General features: G+C 40.5%; 1 protein-coding gene across 3 annotated transcripts in view; it reads left to right on the forward strand.

The window, feature by feature from the left end:
* LOC141797797 (galactosylgalactosylxylosylprotein 3-beta-glucuronosyltransferase 1-like) overlaps positions 1 to 23,973 on the forward strand; it is a 132,341-nt gene that overhangs the window by 49,978 nt on the left and 58,390 nt on the right. For 2 of the 3 annotated variants that reach the window (XM_074679479.1, XM_074679481.1), the window contains exon 2: positions 18,436 to 18,658. The gene's annotated coding sequence lies outside the window, so the exon portion shown is untranslated. The remainder of the gene's footprint in view (positions 1 to 18,435; positions 18,659 to 23,973) is intronic. The other variant, XM_074679480.1, reaches the window with a different exon arrangement.

The following is a 23,973-nucleotide window of genomic DNA, read 5'->3' on the forward strand; positions in this document are numbered from 1 at the left end:
GTCTGCACTCGTGGCGTGCCAGATATAAACAAACGCAGGCAGTCTGCCAGGACGAAGAGACACGATGAGAACTAGAGCCTTATTTAGCAGTGTTTTTGTGTGAAAGTAACGTGCTGAAAATTCTCTAAATAAAGCGTTAATGCAAACCGATATAAGACTTTTTTGGTGGGAGTCCGTTTATTTGTGTTTTTGGTCAAGTAAAAAATGGCCCCGTCTGAGTGCAGAGGAAACTGGCAGAGGAGCAGGGAGGGGGTGTTTGGTGCGTGCGCTCTGGGCTTCTGCTGCACAAAAACACTGCTTTAGGGGTAATTTCTGCCCTAAACCTTGCGATAGGACCCAACTTGTTCCATCCCACAGTATCACTTTAATGTGCCCTTAAGGCATGTCCCAAAAATCACTGGTCACAATGGATCTCCTCACAGAAATTAACATGTTTCAAACCACCATCCCTGTGTAAATAATTAATGATAATTGTGGAATAATTTACATTGGCATTTAAGCAGTTTCTTCAAATAGTATTGTTATTAAAAAGTGATCGGTGCATTTTTGTTCAGAAAGTTTCCATCTGACAATTAGCCCTTCACACCACTTATTTCCCTTGAGGTAGCCCTCAGTCTAAAAAAAAGCTTGGTGGCCTTTTTCCTATACAGTGAGTTTGTTTTAATGCTTAAAAAAGGATGGTTTGAAAACAAGCTGTCTTATAAATAAAACACATCTTTATATGATAAACAGATTTGCCAAACCCTGACACCCCTAAGAGAACAATCTGCTCATGTTTTGATTTCTTTTTTAATAGAAGGCACCTCACTATGTAGATTTTTTAAAAGTTAAATCCATTATTTCCATAGCATCAAATGTAAGCATGAGCTGGATTGTTAATACGAGAGTTGAATGGCTTTATGAATTAACAATGTCTACAGCATAGATGTTTGTGTCAGTGAGTGACCTGCAGTCAAACCATTATAATTCTTTTGCTGTTCATGAGAGCAGGCGGGTCACAGAAGTTGTGAGCAGTAATGACAGGGTGGTGTGTGATACTGTGAGAGGCCAAACCAGGTGAGACAACGTGATAAATATTTCAAGCAGCGTAGGGGCTTAACAGTTGTGTTCATAGCAGCTCAGAATCATTCATCACAGGAAGGCAACTGAACTGCAAGCCCAGAGCATGTCATCACCTCAAAGTCCCCCTCCAAAGTTTCTCCAGCCCCCTGTTGCCATGCTGTTGTTTTGCCTTATACCATGTCTGAAAGACAACGTTTAACCTCCCTGCCTCTGCATGACCACCTCTCTCGGAGTACAGGAAGTTTGAGTGGCAGCTGTAGAAGAGAAATGTTTCCAGGGAAAGGTCGTGGTTACATCACTCCAAGATTGAGCGTGACATTAATGTAATGATATTCAAAGCATCAACACTAGCTCTCATGTTGCCCCCCAACCTAATTATAGGTGTGTTTAATGAAAATAAAGATACTTACACAGAAGGAACTCTAGCTCCTATTTAGAGCAGTGGTGAGTTCAAACAGGACACAACCAGGTGCTATTAGCTATTTATACTCCAGAGACCAACTGAGATTCTGGCTCTTTCCCTCACTGGCATCTTCAGGCTGACCGTGTTATTCCTGTACCGCTCCGCAGCACTGCTTCAATTCTTTGCAGGGATCAGCGTATCCCAGAAATGGTGTGTGTGTGTGTGTGTGTGTGTGTGTGTGTGTGTGTGTGTGTGTGTGTGTGTGTGTGTGTGTGTGTGTGTGTGTGTGTGTGTGTGTGTGTGTGTGTGTGTGTGTGTCAGCTTATGGCAGAGGAAAGATAGGTAATATTATAGGGGGATTGCCTGTAAAGCCCCAACCTTTCCCTGTCCTCTGCTTCTATCAAAGGTCTTCCTGGGGGGGATCAGGAGGCAGTGTTAAGGAGAGGCTCTTCAAGGAATCAGCTGAGCTGTCAAGGTAGCAATTGTTGCTCTGAACTCTGGACAAGTTGTTTAATGTTTATTTAAGTTGATGTACATGAAGCTTTTTTGGGGAGTATAGAAAATAAAGTTTTGCTTTCTTGGTTGGTGCGATGGTTCAGCAAAGAAGCCATAATATTATTCTCTTTACACGTGGTTATCCCACTCTGTATTTCTGTGAGGTATAAGTTGTACTAAGATAAGATAAGATAAGATAAGATAAGATAAGATAAGATAAGATAAGATAAGATAAGATAAGATGCACCCACAATGGGTAAATTTACTGAATTACAGCAACAAACAAGACGATATAGTATACAGTGGAAAAAAATTATAATAAGAATATATTAAATAATAAAGTAAGAGTAACTTACAACAAAATATGTACACATCAGGCATGACATAAAGGTAAAAAGTCTACTGTAAGGGATTGGACATGTTTTCCACCAGGGATGACAAGTCCATTATGTTTTACACCAAAGTTGAAATGAATATTTTTCATTTTCATTAAACTTAAAGTTATCAATAAACCGATTGATAATCTAGAAGTCGTGGGGAAGATTAATTCATTTTCTGAACTGCTTATCCTGTTCAGAGTCACGGGTGGCTGGAGCCCATCCCAACTGTCATTGGGGGAGAGGCGGGGTACACCCTGTACTGGTTGGCAGTCAATCACACGGCTGACACAGACAGACAACCATTCATGCACACACTCTCACCTATGGACAGTGTTCAATTAACCTGATGAGCATGTTTTTGGACTATGGGAGGGAGTGGGAGTACCACACATGCATGAGGATAACATGCAAAACCCACACAGAAAGGCCCACCGGCCAAGCTGAGAATCAAACCAGTGACCTTCTCGCTGTGAGGCTGCAGCACTAACCAAAAAAAGATTGTTAAACAATAAAAGCAGGATATGTCCCAATGAAACATAAACTGTTTAAAGTCCGAAGTTAGCAGCAGCTAGGGATGGGTACTGAATTAGGTACTTTTATAGGTACCGTCCGAGTTCTGTCAAAAGTACCGGGTACCGATTCACGTAAAATCAAAAGGTACCATGTTAAGGTACTTAAATGCATCTTTGTGACTGTGAGGGAGTGGAAGAGTAGGTGATCTCCATGCTGAACATGAACACAGCATTGCGAGGTTATGAATTGAAGCATAAATATGTTAAATTGAAAAAATGTAATATTTTATTATTAAACAAAATTATTATTTTTGACCACATAAACACCAAAAAGTACCGAAAAGTGGTACCGTTCAGTACCGGTACCGATTGCCAGGTATCGGGCATTGTTTCAAATTTGAAAGGTAGCCATCCCTAACAGCAGTTTTTAAAAAAGCACACATTTCAGCCCGAGGTTTTTATCAGCATGTGCTCACTTGTGAGCCAACTGGTAACAAACCAAAGGAAGCATGCAGGGACATATTAACACTGAATTGTAATTGATAGTGAAACAAAACTTCTGTTTATTATGGGCATTTAGTTGTAAAAGTCTGTTCCTGTGGAAGTGATTACTGATATTTTTTCCTTTATATTGTATGCGTCAGAGTCATTACAATAAGAACATCGTAAATCGATTGTGATTAATCATTTGGCCGTTGAGTGTGTTTCACACTGCCCTCGACTTCTTGTATTTAGGTATCAATATGTTTCTTTGTGCTTCATCATTGGTTTATCACCTGGTGTCAGTTGCTCATAGATGGGTCACTCCAACCCACTTGGTAAAATGCTGAGACAAGTGTAGAGCTGTAACAGGGTTGTTTTTAAAGTTCCTGACAGTCTGTGTTAAGGTTTTCAAGGTTTTGAACTTCATAAAGAGTGCTGACGTGTTTCTTCTTTTACTGTCCCTGACAGTATGTCTGGATTTTCTGTGTTACTATCATTGTTTGTTTGGTTTTCTAAAGGATGAGCCTCTGACCTCTGTGTATCTTAGACCCTGGCTCTGGCCTTGCCAACATTTTTCATTGTCCCTCAATGAACTAGTCAGCACTGCCTGTATCAGTGTGGCCATAGCTGGGCAGGTGTCCTAGCTTTGGCTCCGAGCCACGACATGGAAGGGTTCTGGCTCTGTCAGAGACACATGAATCGATGCTGCTACGATGTAATTGGCCTCATAGCAGAAACCCAGGGACAAGGCCTGCTGTTGTCAGAGTAATGGCAGTCACTGGAGCATTTCATTGATATTCGGTGCATTTATGTGTTATTAGTTGAACTATCTCTTCTTTCACTGCTTGATGTTAACTCTGCTGGAATCTTTAGATCACTGGACTGTGTGGAAAAATTGGCATCTTTTTATCACTGCTTAAGAGGAGGTCAAAAAGAGATTTTTATGCCACTCTCCAACAAGTTAAAAACCAGATTATTAGAATGGAAGTCAGGATGAATGATAAGGGTCTGAGGTCATAACTCTATGAATAAATCTAAAAAATAATCTGTTATCTGTTGTCTTCAGCCCTATCTGCACAGGATTAGCTTCACCTGACTGAAACTAATAGTTTTACCTCTGATAGTTTGTAATAAGTGTAATAAGTGAGGACGTCTGCGTTTTAATCCTGTGCAAATCAACCATTTCTGTCATTTGTAAAGGAAAAATTCCCGGGGGAAATCACCGACTGTATTTCAGCCACATAGGTCCTCTGAGATTACTAATCCAGTCCAAATCAGCGTCTCTGCAATTTCAGGAGATTATCATTTTTAAGATGGTCCACTGCAGTTTTTCTGATTATTTTCAGATTGAAGATGATTCAGGCAGCGTTGGTCATTCTAAACAAAGGTTTTAACAGCTCATTGGACAGACATAAGATAGAAGGAGACTTGGGATAGATACCTTTCACATGTGAAATGGTACCAATGCCTGGTACTTGGTAATTGGGACCGGTGGTCAATGGTACCAATGCTCTGCACTTTTGGATGTTTATGCAGTAATAGGAGTGCACCAATCACAATTTTCTGGCCAATCACCGATCACCGATCTTTAAAAAGCCTGACCTGCCGATACCAATTTGGGCCAATACTGATTTTTATTTTTTATAACTCACAGCGTATACCTTTTATGTTCCAATTTTATTTAATTAAAAATCATTGAACAATACCTGTGAAACAATAAAATCTTTATGTTTTAACTTAAACAACCAATAAAGTATCTTGAGTTTCAACAATGGCTGGCTGTCAGACCTTCCCAGAGGTATATAAGATCAGTTTCATATGTAAGGATGGGACCATCACCCATGCCCCAGAATTAAGGAAATCAGCACTGATCGATCGGTGCATGTCTAGTAATAAATATTAGTTTGTTTGATTAATAATAAAGTCTCAAAGTTTTTCAATTGAACATATTTATTTCTCAGTACATAAACCTGCATGCTGTGTTCATGTCCAGCATGGAAAATCAGCTACACAAGGACGCGTTTTGCTATTAAAACATTTGATTTTATGTGAATCAATACTCTGTACAACTAACAGAATTCGGTCAATACATATAAAAGTACCTAATTCAGTACCCATTACAGACTAATGTACCCCTAACAGAACCTTACAATGTACCCCTGTTTCAAATGAAGTAAAATGGCTTTTAATTGTCTTATTTATGAATGTAAATATAACAATGATTAAAACTCTTGTCCCTGGTTTAAAGTGATACTCCGGGATGGAACAAGTTGGGTCCTTTCACAAGGTTTAGGGCAGAAATTACCCCTACAGCAGTGTTTTTGTGCAGCAGAAGCCCAGAGCGCACGCACCAAACACCCCCTCTGATATCGGTCTGCATTCACGCTTTATTTAGAGAATTTTCAGAGTGTTACTTTCACACAAAAACACCGCTAAATAAGGCTCTAGTTCTCATAGTGTCTCTTCGTCCTGGCAGACTACCTGCGTTTGTTTATATCTGGCACGCTGCACGCCGACTGATACACTAAGCTGCAAGCGCCTTGTAGCCAGCTGTGGCTCTGCAGCGGAGGTAGCGCCGTTTTACAACACAATGAGAACTAGAGCCTCATTTAGCTGTGTTTTTGTGTGAAAGTAACACTCTGAAAATTCTCTAAATAAAGCGTGAATGCAGACCGATATCAGATTTTTTCGGTGGGAGTCAGTTTATTTGTGTTTTTGGTCAAGTAAAAATTGGGCCCGTCTGAGTGCAGAGGAAACCGGCAGAGGAGCAGGGAGGAGGTGTTTGGTGCGTGCGCTCTGGGCTTCTGCTGCACAAAAACACAGCTGTAGGGGTAATTTCTGCCCTAAACCTTGTGATAGGACCCAACTTGTTCCATCCCGGAGTATCACTTTAAAGGCACTCATAGGATATTAGACTCATGAAACAACAAATAAGACGGCAAGCAGTCAAATTTTTAGACAGCTCTAAAACCCAAGAGATCTAAAGACACAGAGCTTAAAATATGATTTGAACTGTCTGTCTGTGGACAGTAGGTTAGCACTAACGCGCTGTCTCAAGATCTTCCAGGGGCAGGACTCCATAAGATCTGATCTTTTGCATTGTAGATTTTAAGTTTTAAGATAGTCAGATTTATTCGGCATGTTCAGAAGTTTTTAATACTCATAGTTTGACTGAAGCTGGATGTGGACATCTTCTTCTCTGATAAGATTGTACTGCTGGTGTCGTGTGCTGCAGAGTGAGGTGGTGCGGCTGGTGCGGCTGGAGCACAGTGGGTGTGTGCAGCCTTTTCAATCAGAAACACGAGAAACTTCAAGTTATTCACAGGCTTCACTTATCTCGTGTGAATGCACCACAACAAAAACTGATGTCAGGGAGTGATTCTGAAATTACCAGAGGTCCCCACGTAAAAGTGATCCTGTGTGAATGGTATTTAAGTCTCTGAATTCTTCTATCATCATGTTTATTGATTGTAATTCCACATTTATGCAGCAGAGTTATTTACATTGAGCTGAACCATTGTACAGCCTCAGTACGGGCCTCTTTGTGTTTTGGTGTAAATGAAGTGGACAGCTGCTTTCAGGCAGAGTCAGCAGGTCTGTCCTAATAAATTGGTTACATGAGATTCAGCAGTGGTGAGGGTAGAGACAGCAGCGCACGGTAAATAAATAGTTCTTTTGATTTAACTCGATCTCTTCTTCCACACCGTCAGTCCCGGCTGCCGTGTGTCCCCATGGCAACCAATGGTCAGGCTGAGCTCAGCACAGAGCTGTTTTGGTCTTGAGAAAACCATAAACAGGAGGACAAACAAAGGCTGCTTTTCAACGCTGTGATGAGAAAACGCAGCGCGGTATTGACACCAGCCCGTGGATAGTCACAAGTATGCAAATTATCTCTCTTGTGTGAAGCCTCTTCCACATCAATCATCCACATCTTGTGCTATTTTAATACGTCAGTGCACACAGCAGGGAATTAAATTGTATACTCCACAGAATGTATGAGGGTGTGTGAAATTATTGCTGCAAAATCTTTCAAATAAATCATGGCGCACATAATAACATCACGCCATCTCTATTAAGCTGCTGACATTTCCTTTCTTCTTTAATGGGAGCGTAATGAAAGGCTAACATTAAACCCAACCTGCTTCTAGCCAGCTGATAATCCACTAAATGGCTAATGAGGAATTACCTGGATGGTTGTAAGTTGAGGGGGTGGGATAGTGAACTGCGAGCGGGATGATTGTTCTTGTAAAAGGACAACCTGTGCTCTGCGGCGTGGCCTTCATTGAGCTGTCAGGAGCAGTGGGGGTTGCAGTGCTGTCAGCCTGCCTGCCCACCTTCAGCATCCACAGGATCGATCACGCCGCCGCCTCCTAGAGAAACCCAACCACCACAGCTCCTCCAATTACTGCTGATGGGCCACATCTTTCTATCCAAATTGGCTTCAGAGCCATATGGCGCCTTTCAGAGTCAGGGGTGGAAAGAGAAAGAGGAAGAATGGAGTGACCGGCGTGCTGTGAGCACAGAGGGGGACATAGAAAGTAAGAGAAGGAATGTGGTGACAAGCGTGTGAGCTGATTAAATCTCCAATGCAGGACTTTGCCAAGACGGATGCTGAACTTAGACCCACATGTGCATTATTAATATTGACCACTTAGACAAGAATAAAGAGGCATTTACTCACCAACTGACATGTCTGAATTAATCATAGAGGCATATTCAAAGGCACGAGGAACTCTCTTTCATCACAAACTTGGCAAATTTCACTTAAATGACAGATGTCTTCAGATGTGAAAATAAAAAGCAGCCCAAGCTGTCATTACCTCCGGCAGGGAGTTTCCATTCACCTGGAAACGGCTTTAAAAAGAGAATGTCACACACGCAGTGAAGGTGATATATGAGAGGAGGTCATCGTTGATAGGATGCCTGCTTATCTACGGAAAGTTCTCCAGTTCAGAGCTGTGCAGCAGAGGCGTGACCTGCCAAGGATGGAAAAAAACAAACCTAAAAAATCAGTTACTAAAGCCACTTCAGCTGGAAATGGGCATGCTTTCCCCTGCAGACAGTGCAGCAGTTCCCCCTCAGCCTGGAGCTAGTCAGCCTCTAAGTCTATTGTATTTATATTTTTGTGGGTTCATATAATTTAATAGCATGTGTGTGTGTGTGTGTGTGTTTGTCCTGCTCATGGCTCACAGTCAGGGGCGCAGCTACAATTAGGCAAACACAGGCAGTTGCCTGGGGCCCAAAGATTCTCAGGGGCCCCGAAAGCATCTCTTAAAAACTGATTTATGAAGTTCTCTTCAATTGAAAGCATTTCTTTTTTCTAAATCTTACTTCACATGCTTCCAAATACATCAAAAGGCTTAATCTTTAATGATGGTTTTGGGTACTCCCCCTCCCTTCTTATTCAATGGGCTATTCCATGTTACAACACATCTGAAAATTTGATTCAGGAAGAAAGTGGTAAAAAACACCTTTTTCCCATTTTTTTCTTATTTTCAACCAAGTCGGAAATAAAAACAATGTTGCTCTGAGATCTGAGATAAACATATAAGACTTTTAGGATTTTAAGGACTTTATCTAGCCCAGGAAACAGGATAATTTTCTCAAAATCAAACTTTTTGAGTTGGTGATAAACATTATTGTACAAAATCTATTTTTTGGAAACATAACTCACTGGACAGGGGGTCAAATAAAAATACATTAACTTTAAAATAATAGTACCAAAAAGTATGCTAACTGTAAATATCACCTCTTTCAGTAGATTTTTTCCAGTTTTATGTTGTGCTTGATATTTACATATTTTTTCTTTGCTAAATTATTTTTTACAATATTTACATATTGTAATGTTTTTCACTTCATACTTTCTTCTTTGTTACTGTTACTCTGTAAATTCCCCACTGTGGGACAAATAAGCTGTCAGTTGACCATAAAAGATTTCAAATCCAGGACAAAGTGGACTAAATGATGTATTCACTTTTTTCAAAATCAAACTAAAGTACAGAACTTGAGGAAATGCATTTAGTTGCGTTAAGTTACCATGTACAAGATTAGCACTGTCTCATGCCTTGATTCTGGGAAAGAGACAGTGGACCCAGGGAAGGCCAGTCTAGCTCTGAGGAAGATGAGTTACAAGGGCATGGAGGGCCCCATTGACTGGGTTTGCCTTGGGCCCCCAAACCACTAAATACACCCCTGCTCACAGTGCTTTCATTACGCAGTCGCAGAGTTAGGGCTCTCGATGCTTTCCAGACTCTGTTAGATTACAAGATTTATCTAAAATTCTGCAGCACTCTGAACCTACAAGAAGAAAAATCTCAAGCAAAGTAGCATCAAGCAAAAACTGTGAACTCCTTTATTTTAAGTGTTTTTTTATTGTAAGACCACATGTACAGGCGCAGTAACCTGAAATGAGTCCAGCTTCATCTCTTTTTTTGTTGTCACACTTGGAGTCAGTCGATACCTGCAGCACCTCATCTGTCTCCCTCTCTGCTCTCCCCTTTTCGTCCTCCATCTCCATGTTTTGTCCTTCATCCTTCTCTGTCAGATGCCCAGACTGACGTGGTAACAGTGGTCAGCCTATGTCAGAGCCAACACATCCTGCCTACCAGCATGAGCCTGTCTGAAAGAGTGTGAAATCGTGTGTATGTGTGTGTGTGTTTGATGCTCGCTTTGCTTTCACTCACTAACGTTTGTGATTGTCTCAGTGTTTGTTGTCTGGTCACACAGCAGAACATGACAGAATGGTTGTAAAAAAAAAAAAAATGTGCCAAAGCCTCCTGTTGTGGTACACACACTGTCCTGTCTTCCGTTTGTGCTGTGATTTGACTAAAGCTTGGAGCAGTTACTGGGTTCTGGCTCAGTTTGTAAACGAGACGCTGAATTTACATAACCTGCACTGCATGAGCTGAAAACCTGACTTTTCAGTTCTTCTCTTATGATGGAGGATTAGTGTCACATTAAAAAGTTAATTTATAAGATTTGTCTCACAAATTTATGAAAAGAAATGTTTTCCTCTGTTGTAGGGCTCAGCAGGTAATCAAGTTAACACCGGTATCACAAAGTAATAAAATGCAATTTTCATTCTGCAAAGGCTGCATTAAAAAAATTTAGAAAAAGTTTCATGTACAGAGACCTGGAGGGAACATAGTACCTTGTACTCGTTCATCCCTAAAACCAGCAAAAGTCAATCTGCTGGTTTTTCTGGTAAAAAAAATAATAACTGTGAGCTAAGGAGTCCACACAGTAGAGTGATTGTGGCTGGCAGAGCCATACCCATGTTCACTTTATTCTGTGTGGTTTGTTACTTTGACAACTGCAGCTCAGTAAAATTTCACTGTGTTTCTTTTTCTTTTTCAATTAAAATATACAGGAAATAATTGTTTATATGTGATTAATAAAGAATTTCTGATTCTGATATGTTGACAGTATCCTGTGTCAAGTTGGTTATACTATAGAATGATTTATTGCTTGTGTTTGGTAAATATTGCAGATGATGAACCTGCCCCCCCCCCCCCCCCCCCCCCCCCAAAAAAAAAAAAAAAAAAAAAAAAAAGATAGATAGATAGATAGATAGATAGATAGATAGATAGATAGATAGATAGATAGATAGATAGATAGATAGATAGATAGATAGCCTGCTAAATGGCAGTACTGGTCAAAAAAAATGCAGTTACATTATTTTCCAAAACCATTTAGTCGTACTCTGTAGCTAGACTATGTGGAGATTCAGTAGCCACTAATACAAAATGGAGAATCTTGTGAAGTTATTTTTTAGTATAGGTTTCACAAATAAAGAATTATTTCATCTTTTGGCTCATTAGCATGACAGTAAGTATAAGGACCCTGAAAAGATAATTAAAAAACTGGGGCTTTGTTGAGAACTCCAGTAAAGTTGGAAAATATTCACAGATTTGTCTTTCCCTAGTCAATAACTCATCAGTTGAACATTGCTTTGACAAATCTTCACCTCTCTACAATCACAGCAAGGTAGACTGAGAGCTACAAACATATTTTCCTCTAAGTGAGTCGTCCTCAGTGCTGGGGAACTTGCATTGTCCTCGATGCAGAGTGGCTTTTGTTTATGCAAATTAGAGCACCAACAAGATATGAAACAGAAATATTAAACAGCTTCACTCAGTAGAGGTGTAGCATAATTAAAATAATTTCATACATGTGATCTCACGTTTTTCAGACTGTATTTCTCAGATGTTCTGATAGCCTATAGACTAAAATTATGAGTTTATTCCTGTGATTTTAGAACTCTTTTATCCTAACTTCACAACTTCTTTCCTAATAATTGTATGACTCGTATATTTATCGTCCTAATTTACTTCTATTATTGCAGCACATTCCAAATCCTGTGTTGTATCCTCTAACTCAGAGTAATGCAAAAAGCAAAAAAATGAATTGATAAAAATAAAATAAATCAAAACTTGTTGAAGTGATGCTGCTGTGAACCACAGACTGTATTATTAATGGATGTAGTCTCCTTGACGTCTTCCGTCTGTTACTGAAACTGATTTTTGAAGCAAATTGTCCATTGCAGCCATATTGGAAGTGACAAGGGCTTCGCGAACAGGTATAGGTCGCCTGTCAGTCACATGAGCTGATCTGTGCTTCTGATTGGACAGGCTCATGATCTTTATATCCTTTTAAGTGTTAGAAAAAAATCACAGTGTGTGCAGATAGTGAACTTAGCGATTCAGATAAGAGATGTTTTTTTGAACCAGGCTGTAAATGTGTTTATTTCTGCTGTGAAAACGTCTTTTTGTGGCTTGGTGTGTATGTGTCTTCCTGAACTTCCAGAGCCAGCCTCAAGCAAACACTGGAGAAACAGCAGATTTCAGCACTTCAGAATTGTTTCATATTCTTAGACTCGAGGATGCTGCTTGGTGTTAATAAAAAAAGAGATGCAGTGTGTCCCTCTCTGGCTGCTTGAGGACCTTGTAATCCCAAAACATGATGTCTCATAAAACTATCAAAATCCGTCAGTCTGGTCAAAATGACTCAAAGCAAACATTACTTTCAGGCTGTCTTTATTTACAACACAACATAAAAAAATCCTGAGTGAGTCAGATCGTTATTATTGCCAAATACATTTTGCGAGGTAAAGCTCCTGACTCTATGTTAACTGTTGTAATATTCAAGGTTTATTATCATTTCTGTCAAGCCAGTCTGGTTCCCAGAGGTTTTACATCAACTGTAGAAAAATAAATCTGTTTCTTGTGGTTTCACATTTTTTATAATGAATATCAGAGCTGTCACAAGATTTCATGTCCCTTCCAGGAAACACATTAATACCAATTTGTTAGTTATTTTCCTTTTTGTTTGAAAAAAAGGGAAAAATATGAAGTCTACATTATTGTTCTGACAGTCATTACCTTTTCCAAACAAGGCCTGTGTCTAACAATAGAGCCTGTCAGTCACAGTCCTCATGAATACCATTGTTTATATGGAAATGAGTTCCAGACATCTGCTTCACATACATTAGGCTGCTAGGCAGTTGTGTTTTAGATAAAGATACATACACTAATGTTTCAATTCAGTGACTTAAAGATAAAAGATGTTCATCCTTTGCTTTCACTTTCCTTTGTTCTCGTCGTATCACTGCTGCTATTAGAAGGAAATATCTCTCAGTGTAGTAACCATAGCTACACAAAGCACAAAAGGCACATTTGGGGTAAGAGCCGCCTGGTTTATCTCTGTGCTTTTAACCCCCATTGAGCAGAGGCACAGCTTGAGATGCTCAGCCTATTTTGGCAGCTCTACAGTGTGAGATGACATTTATGACTGTTTGAGCTATTTCTGTAAGCGTTCCCCGGCACTCCAGTGACCTTCTGGGCATCCCATGCTTCTCTAAAATATTTAAGAAGCACGCTTGAAGAGTTGATCTCACTGTAATTCTGCCAGACAAATGAATAGAAAGGTTTTATATTATTTCCTCTTTGTTTAATTTTCATGTTTCTTTTTTGCGTTGCTTCTGGACCTGTATTTTTGTTTTTGTTTGATTGTGATGATGACACTCCATGTACAGCACTTGGGCCTTGAGCTTGTATGAGAGACACACCAATACTAATCAGCTGTCAGCTGAACACCAACAAGAGGAAGCGTTGGTGTTACAGTGATGTATTGTTCCCTCCCATGCAGGAGGTGCAGGTTTGAACAGGCCTTTCAATCTCCATCATGTCAGAGCAGAATACAACCAGTGTGATGAAGGAGGTGGACGTGTGTGGGGGGTGGGCCTGTGTGTGTGTATGTGTGTGTGATTGTGTGTGTGTGTGTGTGTGTGTGTGTGTGTGTGTGTGTGTGTGTGTGTGTGTGTGTGTGTGTGTGTGTGTGTGTGTGTGTGTGTGTGTGTGTGTGATGTTGCTGGAGCCCTGAAAGATATTTTCACTTACACACCTTGAAGACAGCTCGAGAGTCTTAAAAAATGAATACTGTTATAGATGTCTGCACCAAAGAGACCTGAGCTTTTGAAAATTGCTTGTTGTGCTTGGAGGAAATTGGTTGAGTATGTACGTATGATGCAGCTCATTGCTTACAGTGTACCACCATAATGATACATTTAACTTTTGCATGTAGACTATATAGGGCTGGCATTTCAAACATGTTAAATACAGTGACAGTGACATCCATTACTTAGTATATCCTGACAGTATACCCACTAAACATTAGACATCTGATGGACGTGCAGATCAAGTCTGTATTACATCTGTTGAACAATTCTGGACGTCTACAAAACGTTCAAATTAGATTGTCTAACCCTGACCTCGACATCAGAATTATCTTTTTTGAAGATAAATCCCAATTCATCAATTATGTGTGTCTGTGTTAGTACTGAGTGGAGGGCATGAACTGTCTCAGAGCCCCTTTAAGAGTTTCACTCAAAAATGATTTTGTATATGCATTTTAACAGGGACCACAGTTCTTTGTTGCTATGACAGATTTCTGTCAATTTCAGAATAGTTATATTTCTTGTTAGTGTCAATTGAACAAAAAAAGTGTTTATTTATCTGAATATGAAATAAAACAAGTGAAGTTTCGCGTACACAGCAAATCCCCTGGTGTTAAACTCCCAGTGTAAATCCAGTTCAGAGTAAAGTGTTCAATTCCTGGTGTTCTTTTAAGGTATCTAATTCTATGCTGGTGTTTAACCATACTACTGTGGGAGTTACTTTGCAGTGCTCCTTTTAAGACAATGGTTTTAGCAAAGCCATTTTTGCTGTGGCAGCGTTTAGTAACCGTGAGTGAGGAGGGAACACAGTGGATATGAAACCCTGCTCAATATGAGGGCTCAAGCTGTGTGTGCTCGATGCTTCAGACTGCTTGTCTGCACTCCACAGCACAGGTTGGCTGCCTAGGCTCTAAGCATCATGGACTGGCTGTCTGTGTACTTCATGGCACGGATTGTCTGTGTGCTGCATGGCATGGACTTGGGAAATAAAATAACACTATGAATACCACAAAATTACTTCTTAGGTGTAAGGGAATAACACAACTTAGTGTCATAACTACACTGAATGGGTGATGTATTAACATTGTAAATGATGTAAATTAACACCCCTAGTGTAAAGAACAACACAGCTTAGTGTGAAAAATACACCTTTTAGTGTGATAAAATAACACAGTGGGTGTTAGAATTTTAACACTATGAGAGAGTTAAAATATTAACACTTTCCAAAGTGTAAATGTAACTCTGAGTCTGTGAGAGTTATATTAACTCAGGGAAAGTGTTTAATTCAACACTTTGGGAGTTGAATTAACACTCAAGATTTTGCAGTGTACAGTCAGATCTGTGATCTGCTTTGTGAGGTCCGCTCGGTCTTGTATTGTGGTAGTGAATACCAGTGTGCACTTCCTGGTAGAGATGGATACCAATGAGGTACTTTCATACCTAGTACAGAGTATTGATTTGTGTAAAATGAACGGTAAATGGACTAGTCCTTATATAGCATTATTCTACTCTCTGACACAAAGTGCTTTACACTAAGTCACCCATCCACACCACATTCACACCCTGATGGTAGAGGTTTTTCCTATTGGAAACCATCAGTTTTATCTACCACATTCACTCCCATCCACACACCACCGCAATTTGGGGTTCAATGTCTTACTCAAGGACACTTCGACATGTAACTGCAGGAGCTGGAATTGAACCCCCGACCTTCCGATTTAGAGGCAATTACTCTAACTCTGCCCCATTTTAGGCACCATATCCTGGTGACTGTTAGAGAGTGGAAGAGTAGGCTATTTCCCATACTGGACATGAACACAGCATTGCAGGTTTAAATATTGGGAAACAAATTTGTAAAATGGAAAAACTTTGAGATTTTTAGTAAACAAATTAATATTTATTACTACAGTAACACACAAAAATACCGAAAATTGGTGCCGTTGAGTACCGACACCTTTCAGTGTCATTTTTGGACGTCTAATTGTGAACATTACTGTTAAATCAGAGTAATATTTTGTTTGTTTTGATTTCCTGTTTCCATTCTAAAATGGTGGTGTGTTTTCCTGTAGAGGTTAATTTTCCTGTAGCTTCATTTGGCTCAGCAGCAGCAGCTTTGAAGTGGAAATGTAGAACGCCTTTGTCTGTATTTACAGTTACCATCTGCTGCTGAGAAAATCAAACAAAGCTACAGGAAAATGAACTGGAACAGTCTGACACCTTCAGAAACTGGACAACAGTTATACACAGAAACCAGAGGGAGGATCAGAAGAAGAAGAACTGAAATGTCTGCTGTGGCAGCAGCTCAGCTCATAGAGACTAGGCTTTGTCGCTGGAGGGACGTTGGTTCAAGGCCCGGCACAGACAAGATTTTGATTGTCTCTTTGCGCGGTGGGTAGCTCTTATATGGAGGTACTGTGGACGTCATAAATAGAAGTTCAGGAGACGTCATATGGAGGATCAGACCCTACCTGACACAACAGGCCACACAGCTTCTGGTACAGGCCCTTGTAATATCACGCATTGACTACTGCAATTCCCTCCTAGCAGGCCTTACTGCGTGTACATTTAAACCTCTGCAGATGATCCAGAATGCAGCAGCACGCCTGGTCTTTAACCAGCCCAAAACAGCACACGTCACCCAGCAGTTAATCTCTCTTCACTGGCTTCCAATAGCAGCTTGAATCAAATTTGAAGCTCTTCTCCTGGCTTACACAACATTAACAAGAATGGCTCCTGCCTACCTGGGGTCCCTCATCCAGGCATACACTCCCTCTCACTCACTACGCTCTGCTTGTAAAAGACCCCTGGTGCTCCTAGCCCAGCGCGGCTCCAAATCACTAGCCAGACTCTTCTCCTCTGTTGTGCCCAAATGGTGGAATGAATTACCTAACTCTATACGATCCGCAGAGTCTCTTTCTACTAAGAGAAGTCTGAAAACTTATCTGTGCAGGGAACACTTGTGCACTAAAGCTGACCCTTCTCCTCTTTGCCCTCAGGGGGAGAATGAGTCAGAGGGTCTTTGACTCAGCTCTTGTGATTTTTTAGCACTGTTACTGAATTTTGATGAAGATTGAGGTATACTGTTGCAGCATTGCATGCAGTTGGCTTATTGATTATTGTACCCCCCCCCCAAAAAAATAAAATAAAAATAAAAATAAAGAATAAATAAAAAATAGATAAATAAATAAATAAATAAATATATAAAACTTGCACTTAATGGCAGCATCTGCAGCCGAATAACTTGAAGCACTGTTGTCGCACTAACTAGGTTTTCCTTCTGTCTAAATTCTTGCTTGTGTTGTACGTCGCTTTGGACAAAAGCGTCTGCTAAATAAAACTGTAGAACTGTAGAAACAGTCTGCACCTTCAGGAGACCAAAGTTAGACTTCTAAAAATCGACGTCCTTTAAAAGTCTTTTTGTCCAGTGGATATAAACCCAAAATATTCATAACTCTTTATAATTTCAAAAGAGAAACAAGGCAAATGGGATGATAGACAGTTAGATGACTTTTCAGAAACTCTCAGGGACAGCTCTCGCATGAGAATGTAAAAGCAAAATGACCCTGCAGCTTCCACCCTCTCCCTCTCAGCTCTGTCCGTGTCCCCGGCTCCTTTGTTGATGTAATTTGGCACCACTGAGCATGTTTTAAATCCTGGGGCTCAAGTCAAGTTCCTGTGAGTCAGCTAGATCTACAGAAGGGGCATTCCCCATGGTTTTGAGATAATTACTTTCTTCCCTTATGACAAGCCTATTGAATTTAGATTAGGCCAATAACAAATCTGCGACACTGCGTGCCCTCTGCTTTGCACCTTGTCAATAAGCTGTTAATGTGCCGACCTCTGTGCCCTTTTTTCACATGGCATCAGCTGGCCCCCCTTCTCCAACCACAGCGACTGCCCACAGGCGAGTACAACCGACACTGTGGCAGATGAGGCCGACAGAGGAAGTCTCATCAATAATGGAGAGCGGTAGCTGGGGGAGTCGTGCAGAGGAATTGTGGTGGAGCGAGTGAGAAGTGCAGCTGGTGTGTTTGTGTCATTCTTCCAAATGGATATTTTCAAATTGTGTTCCCATGAGAGCTTACAAAAGAGACAGAGAGTTATTAATAGCTGATGGGCTGCATATGCTGTCAGATTACTGTTAAGATGTGTGCTTTTGCATTATTTAGTATTTATTGACGTTTCCCTCTGCTTCTCTGGCAGTTTTCCCTGGAGAAATTAGGAAATTGTGAGTTATACAAAAATTAAATTGTGCACGTACACATTTTCGTTTGGGAGTTCACACAGGTCATACTGCTGTCAGGAAGGTGAAACACTAATAAATATCCAGCTGAACAAGCAGAATGTTCTGACAGGTACGCCTTTGACTGAAAATACAAAACCTCATCGGTCCACTGTCAGTCAAGCAGCGTGTAACAGCTCCTCAAAGCGGTAGATCCACAGAATGTCGTCTTTCCAAACTGTTGTGCAGACGCAAACACAGATTCTCTGGGATAAGGCACTGAGAATGACCCAGCGGCTCTTATAGAATGACAGCGTCTCCTCCCAGCTGCCATCCTGCTCATTCCCTTTCTATAATGCCTCTCATTGTGTGAGGAAGAGGAGGCCCATTCTTACTCATGTCTCTCGTGCTCTCGTTTCTCCAAGGGGCCAGCCCTGAGGAAAAAGAAACTGCTGGGGGAGTCTGGATATACCTGGTGACACGACTTCCATCAAATGTGACCAACAACTGCCTCTCCTCTCTCCAGACGCCACTGATCGAGGGAGGCTTTAAAAGAAGAGCCGTGGCAGTCTCCAGCGAAAGGAAAACAAGGAGGACAGAGACACACAGGAGGAGGGGCCTGTGCTCGCAGCACATCGGCAGAAATCTGTGAGTGTTTCATTGTGCTCATTGTTGTGGAGGAAAATATTTCCATACAGCTGTCCAACCCTGTACTCTGCATGCCTCTGCTCTTGATTTTCTCCAGCTGCTAAATAATACATTAATGAAGAGACAGCATTTCATTAAAAGAATGAATGGAAGATACTCATCTCCACCGCATGTCTTCTTTTTAGATTTAAATATAAGGATGTTTTTTTTTCTTTACTTTTTATTCCTATGTAAACAGACAGCCAGCTGACCCTGACTGTTTTACTGTTTCTTTTTCACTCTCACTCATATACACTGTAACAAATTACTGTAGACTTGAGAGGAAAATTCAACATTAACAGAAAACCTTGTAGTAAGCATGTGAGGCCTGTAGGTGGCGCTACAATGGTCTTGTCCAGAAGCAGCTTTTGGTAGATCTTCACCAAAGTAGAGTTGGGCTGATCCTCTGGTGTATTGGGGAATGCAAAGTGCAGAAGTGGAGCAACAGATGCTCATGTTGTTGAAAAACAGTCAGCAGATTCAGCAGACTGAGCAACACAACCGCAACATGGTAGACCACGACGATTGTAGCAATGGTACTGTTCAGCTGTTTTATGTGCTTGCGCAAAGATTAGCATCATGTCAGCGTTTCTACAAAAAAACGTTGGCTTGCTGTTTATGCGACAATGGTGGCTGCAGCTTTTCAGAAAAAAACACTCTGGAGGCTGTTTTCAAAAGTTTGCGTTCTAGGTCGGCTGAAACACTGTTTCCGTGTTACAGGCCTGAAATGCAACAATATTTTTTGTTTCATCCTTAAACTATTCATCCTTAAACTATTGTCATGTAATCAGCCCTTTTGTCTTAGTCAGTTTACTCCAGGATGGAGAGGTTGACCATGGGCCAGTTACAGCTGACTTTGTGGAGTGGTGTGACAGCCACTTCCTCAAGCTAAATGTTCAGAAAACTAAAGACATGGTCATTGACTTCAGGAAAACATCACAACTAGCACACCCAACCATTATCAAGGGTACAGCGGTGGAGATAGTTGAGTCCTACAAGTACTTGGGATCAGTGATTGATAAAAACTTGTCACATGACAACATGAAAGGCCTTCGAAGGTTGTACTTTCTGCGAAGACTAAAATCTTTTAATGTTGATAAGACTTTGATGGTTTTATTTTATAAATCCTTTATAGAGTCAGTTTTAACTTTTTGTCTAATTTCTTTCTATGGAAACCTCTCTCTTAAAAACAAAAATTGTCTGGTCAAGATTGTGCGGGTAGCCAGTAAGATCATAGGCCTACAGCAGCTCTCTCTCTCAGAGATCTTTGACGGACAAGTTTTACAGAAGGCACAGGCTATCCTGTTTAGCTCTGACCACCCACTGTTGGAGGAGTTTATCTCTCTCCCTTCGGGAAGGAGATATAAGGTACCTATGGCACGTACTAATAGGTACAAATTTTCCTTTGTGCCACGAGCAATCACTGCTGTCAACTTGCACAACTCTTAATGGCAATGCTCAGATGACCTGACATATTTTATCCTTGTTTGACGATTGACAACTGGTTTTACCCATGACCTCACTTCTTCATTTATTGATTTATTCTTAAACCCTTTAAATCATTTTACATCTTCGAGGGGTTGTTCATGTTACGTTTGAATATGTTTGTTCTTGCGACGTTGTCCTGTACAAATGTTTGTTTATTTATTGATTGTTGTTGTTTTATGTGCCGACACTGCAAACAAAATTTCCCCTGGAGGGACAATAAAAGCTCTGAACTACAGATGTTGTACTGCAGGGGGGCACCAGGCTGTCTGTGCTCCACATGGCATGGACCATGTACCTGATAATTTGTTCAGTGTGTTGGTCAATTTTAAAATGAAGCAAAAGAAAAACTGTGATTTATTTATGTATTTTTTTGATAACTTTCAATACTGGAGCAGAGACAGTTGTCCAAGTCATGTGCAGCATAGACAGCGGGCCATGTGGAGTACAGACAATCTGACCTCCCTCAGTGTAAAATCTCAATGTACAGCAGGGTCTTACATCTACTGTGTTCCCTCTTCACCTAGGGTTAGAATAGGCTATCACAACCAAGATGACTTTGCTGTAAAATAACAGTAAAATACTGTCAGCAGGGTTACTCATATACTGTAATAAGTGTACAGCATTATACTGTAAAAATAAACTACTGTAAAGTACAGTGTACCTTAAGGAGCAACATTCAACTGCCTCATGTTTTGTTTTCTTCAACAAACCAGCTTTGGATTGGACTCATTGTTTAAAGGATGAGCTTTAAGCAATAAGAAACAAAGATTTAAGTGACATTATCTAGATGTCTTATTCTGCATCACACTCTCCTGCAGCTGTCCTGCTTTCTGTCTCTCTTCTCATCCAGTTGGTTTTCCATTTTCACCAGGAAATCCAGTTGAGGAATTAGGTGAAGGACAGGGGCGAAATGATCTGACAGGTCCACTTACCTCTGCTGTCTACGATCCCCCCCTGGCCTCTGAGATTTTCAGTGGCTGTTATAAATGTAGGGACGGGGCATGGGATCAGGGGAGTAAAGGTTTGGGTGAGGGGTATAGGTGTGAGAGCTCAAGAGCCGGTGCTACTGATGACAAAGCCAAGGAAATAATCTGAAGCTGTGGAAGCAGCAAATGATGAGATGGTGAGGAGGGGGCATGGGAAAGAGTGAGACAGGTCTGGTGTGAGATTGCTTGTAGGCTCTGTTTTCTTCTTACTAGGAAAGAAAATATCCTGATTTATTGCTGGCAAGCTGAAGGAAAGAATCTAAACCTTATATTCTTATATTGCCTTTTCCCTAGTTGACACCAGTGAAATAAGAAATAAGACAGAGGAAACACAGTGCTCCACAATAAAAGCACCACTGAACAGTAGCACATCAAACCAAAAAGTAAAAGTTTATTTAACCTAATTGTCTCCACAAAATTAGCATTCTAAAAATATATGCAGTTACCATCTGCCCTCAGGAAACGCATTGTCGCTCACAGGTTTGGGTATCGAAAACTGGCTCCTGTTAGGATTCGATAAGAAATGGTTCAATCCATCGCAATTATCAGCCTTTATGTTCAATGATTCTCTTGTCAATTCTTTACATAATGCTGGACCTGCCAGATTTTACATTGACTAATCTGCTGCAGCTAGCTTAGCTTAGCTTAGCAGATGATAACAGTTTCCCAAGAAAACTGTGATTCGAGATTTTCAGCTTGAAAACCAAACACATAGGGAAATGTACATCACTCTCCCTCACCAGATTCCTGTTCAATACATTTATCATGTTATAAATCTCCTGATGGATAGGATAAATAGTGCTAGCTTATTGCTAATGTGGGAAATAGCATTCATATGCTAGCAGCTAGCATACATTAATATAACTTTGATTTTGCAACAGAATTTTAACTTTTATCACAGAAACATATCACAGTGAGCATTTATAAGCATTACTTAAAACTTTAAATGTCAAAATACTCACAAAAAAATGTTATCCAACAGGGGGAGAAAGGAAAAGTTAATTGCAGGCTTATGGCTATGGTTCAAATCATTGCTATAACCACTTCACTAGATGACTCAAGTCAGTCAATTCAATAACACATAACTAAACATTACATCAATGTCAGGTGACATATGATTTTTACTTGACTTATGTCCAGGCATATCCAGATCCAGTGACCAATTTCATATCTAATTGTTAACTCTTAAATCCAAGACAAGGCTGTTTTTTTTTTTTGTTTTTTTTGTGTGTGTTTTTTGTTTTTAAGGTAACAGGCTCTAATTTCATGGTGCAGCGCAGGGGGCGCAAGCCTGGCGCACCCTGCACAGTGTTAATTTTGTGCGACGCACCACCGTGCGCTGCCAATTTGACAATTTGATAGACCGTCTGCGCAGAGATGGGTGTGACGTGCGCCAGGGGGAGTTGTCAGGATATTAATATTGGCGCAGTGACAATTTTGTGCCAATAACAGTGCAGAAAGCTCGCTGAAAGCTCGCCAGCTCCAACCTAGTCTGTTCTCGCCGCAAAGCAGAGCACACCCTCCGCAGCTGTAATTTGGTGACAGGCGCACATGTGCGCTCACGCCAACAAAGCCTCAGGGGCAGGTTTCCAGAGTGTCAGGCACATTTTAATGCAATAAACAATCACAGCAATCACTATTTAATGTAACTGTCTGAACCAGCATATTCATTTGTATCTATATTAACTGTCCCGTCACATCTGATGTCAGATTAAAGCCGTTTGTCATAATGGAAAGTTAACCTGACGGCAGCTGGAAGTTTGATGCACATCTTACAATTAAACAATAAACAGCCTTAACATCTGATACTGAGTATATATCTGGTTCTCTCATGTCATTTAATTCAAAGAAAAGAGGGAGAGAAAAGACGAAGAAAAACGAGACAAAATAAATGTTTGTCACTCAGGATTTACCTGTGATTTCCCATATTTCTCTGTTTTAGTCCTGATTTTTAACGTGATCAAAAAAGATGGAGTACATTATTGAAAGGAGGATGAGGCGGAGACACCGGGAGAGTATACAGTATATCACCAAAGGTTCTGCTATTTAGCGATGATAAACCAGGAGTGCAGGTGGAGGAAGGTGTGTGCCCCTGTGCCTCTCTGCGCCTTCAGTGCCCCTCTCTTGGCACTGCAGGAAACTTGCAAAGTGCGCCGATCACGCCCTGTCCACGCGGCGAAGGCCGGCGCACCCGCCTGACATCAACTCCTTCCGAGGGTGGAGGAGATCTCTAGTAGAGTCTGCTGGGAGTGGAGGTCTGCAGCAGAAAACCCCTTAAAAGATAGCAATAAATGCAGTTGCTTTCTACTCTCAGATAATATATAGTAGGTAGATAATATGTAGTTGTATATATTATAAATGATGTAGCTGTGCAGCATATATTTCAAAAAAAGATGTAGGATTCAAGAGCAAATGATGCATTGCATCATATTGACTTGATTCCTGAATCTACACAATAGTATTGGTTAATTCACAAAGTTAATATGGATCTAAAAAAAAGCTGTTTGGAAATGTTATTGTGGAAATTTAAATTTAAAACTAATGTGATTAATTGGGAGGAACTAGTGAAGTTGAGTGAAATCATTTGACAGCCCTTCACTAATTTGTCCTTTCCTTTGGTTTTTGATTTTTCGATTATAGATGTAATTTATATAGAAGCATTTTAACCTACTTTTCAGTATATTTAAAGACGTTAGATTTTTTTGTTTGTTTTTGTGTAGAGATCCTTGCTTTAAGATGGTGCCAAGAAAATGTAGCAAAAAGGCAATGCTCCTTCACATCTTCATGATCATCGGTTTCACA

The sequence above is a fragment of the Halichoeres trimaculatus genome, unplaced genomic scaffold, assembly GCF_033239565.1.
Source record: "Halichoeres trimaculatus isolate MK-OKI-2021-1 unplaced genomic scaffold, fHalTri1.1 fHalTri1_scaffold_9, whole genome shotgun sequence".
In the NCBI taxonomy this organism is placed as follows: Eukaryota; Metazoa; Chordata; class Actinopteri; order Labriformes; family Labridae; genus Halichoeres; species Halichoeres trimaculatus.